Genomic DNA, 2,637 nt, shown 5'->3' with positions numbered 1-2,637 from the left:
GATTTCCAACAATAAAATTACAGTCTAGGAGATGAGATTTGTTTTTCCTTAGGAAACGAGATGAGGATTTCCTCTGGAATAAGGACAAAAACAAAGAAAGACGCATTTATTAGTGAGTGATTGGGAAGTTGAGCAAGTCTATGTTGGGTTCTTCTGTCAATCAGGCAGCTAGATCACCTGATATAAGGTAGAAAAACAGTTCAGTGTAACAGGGGTGTGGCACGGCCCCTGTGTGAGGAGGAGAGCAGCTTGTAAATGATCTCAGTTGGCATTATGGGCCAATCTGAGACAGTCTTTGCCGCATGTTTGCAGCAGCAACACTATGCAGGTCAACGTAACTCCTCTTCCACAGAGTCAGCCCTGCCACACCCGAGCCAAAACAGAATGGCTGTCTGAATACAGCTCTGAGGTGCTGAGGGGAAGGCTGAGAGAAGAATGGGAGTTGAAATGTTACTCCAATAGTTCTGAGCTGGGTACAACAAAAAGCAGGGAGAATCGGAGCTGAGCCTGGAGGTCTTGATGAACTAGAAGATCGGGTGTAGTGGGAGAGAGAAACATCAAGCACAGAAGGGAAGAATCAGAATTGAGACAATTTCATGTCAAAAACAGCTTATTGCCTTCTGAATTCACATACTATTTCTGTGCAAGGTATAGTAATCTTGCACAACATTTGATTATGCAGAATAGGATTGGAGAAGTAGAAGAGATGTAAGAGGTATTTATTCTCTTGCCCTCGTTTTATACATGATGAACATGAAATCAGATAGTCAGCTAGTGCAGAATTGAGAATGAAACACTGACTTTTCACCATAATCTGCTTACCCTAAATATAGCTAAAATAATACAAAGTTTTTTTTTTAACAGTAAGTAAGTAATGTGCTGGTATTACAACAAAGTTTCAGGAAGGCACATCTCACACAGACACCTGAAAACCCGATCATCACATTTATGAACTATTAAAAGACAAAGATCATAAAGATTTGTTAAATGCTGGTTAAACACAAAGCACAGTAATGGCCACTGACTGATAAATAATCCTTATTCTAAAGGAACTGATAATATAATGTCCTATTAAGAATTCATATTACAATTCAAATTAAATGATTATTGAAGTGATATTCTGAAAAACTAGGAATCCAAACTACCACTGAAGTAAGGTTTGTTATCAAAAAGTTGAACAGATGTCTTTTCTTTTCCTTGTGGAATCACAATTTTTGTCATTAAATTACTAGAGAATCTCATAATTTTTATGATCAGAATCCTTAAATGACAATTTTTAAGACAATGTTCTCCAGAAACAAAAAGTTATTTCACATTTTTATTCTTCTGTCTGCAATATTATGCTGTGCTCGTTGTTTCTTTAGCCTTTTCTGTTAACTACCAATTTCTGGCCAGACTGGAATTGAAATTGTGTACAAAATGCTTCATTTTTTTCTCAACAATTATTTTTTATGTTCTTCACCTCTGCTGAAATGACCTCTACCCATTGCATCATTTTATAAGAGGCAATCCAGAGCTTTAAAGAAAAAAAGTATATTTTATTAAATTAATTTTAAAAGAAATATTTGAATATGAAAATCTGCATAGTATAAATATTTTATATGAGAAATAGCAATAAAAATTAATATTTAGTTATATTATTCATATGTAAGGGGGAAAACCTGCAAACTAATTTGGAAGCCCTGGTTCTCCTCCTAGAATATTCCAAACAGCACGTGTGGAACAATTTTTTTGTACTATATTTTACAACTTGCTTTTATTAACTGTTTTTAAACTATACTAATGATAATATTTCTCATATATTTTCTTGAGTGCTCACACACCTCAGAGATATATTATACAAATAAATTAATGCAAAATTCACATAATCACTACAACCAAATTGGAAAGAACACCATATAATACATATTAAAATTTCTCGATGAAATTGTGAGACTGAGATTTGTACCAGAGCATTGCTTTTATGTGCATATTGCAACATTTAAGTTGGCAGGGGAGTTCCCCACTACACTAGCTACTCCCTAGGAATGAGTTCAGTCTTCAAGAATATTATCCTTTTGGCTTGGCCTTCATAGCACTATTTAGAACTGTCATAGATGTCTTAATAAATAGCCTGAGAAATTTAGTTCAGATCCTCAAGGTTCTTGACTCCAGCAAAATAAAGTCCCCACTGGGAGGTTCATAAGATAGAAATCATTCCTTTGACTGTTACTTTGTTATTTTTTATTTTTTGGTACAAACTTCTTCCATGAGAACTAGAATGGTTAAAAAGAAGATTGAACAACATATTTTGGAGATCTTACATCCTTATCGATGTGTTTTTATTGTGTAATACATCATCACCAACCAATCCCTTTTAAATTTAAATATCTCTGTCTCAGAGACTAAATAAAATATTCTTAACGAATTTTCATAGTCCTTGCTATCCCTTTGAAAATGAATTCATGCAATTCATAAAATAGTGAGAGTCTCTTGTCTAACCATAACCTGTCTGCAATTAAAGGAATACTTATTTAAGCTCTATGTGGGCTATAGCTTAGTGCAGTGGTTTCAAAGTATTGTCCCAAGACCAACAGCACTGGCAGCACTTGGGAATTTGTTTTAAAAAGAAAGTTTTTGGACCATACACGGAGCATT

At 34.5% G+C, this 2,637-nt stretch overlaps 1 non-coding gene across 1 annotated transcript; it reads right to left on the bottom strand.

Moving 5' to 3' along the window:
- Positions 1–862: 862 nt before the first annotated feature.
- Positions 863–965, bottom strand: LOC128591095 (small nucleolar RNA U13). The gene has a single exon (XR_008381524.1). It is a non-coding gene; the product is annotated as a small nucleolar RNA U13 (small nucleolar RNA).
- Positions 966–2,637: the final 1,672 nt, after the last annotated feature.

The sequence above is a fragment of the Nycticebus coucang genome, chromosome 7, assembly GCF_027406575.1.
Source record: "Nycticebus coucang isolate mNycCou1 chromosome 7, mNycCou1.pri, whole genome shotgun sequence".
Lineage (NCBI taxonomy): Eukaryota > Metazoa > Chordata > Mammalia > Primates > Lorisidae > Nycticebus > Nycticebus coucang.
The sequence above is the reverse complement of the archived record's forward strand: the minus strand, read 5'-3'. Positions and strand labels throughout refer to the sequence as shown.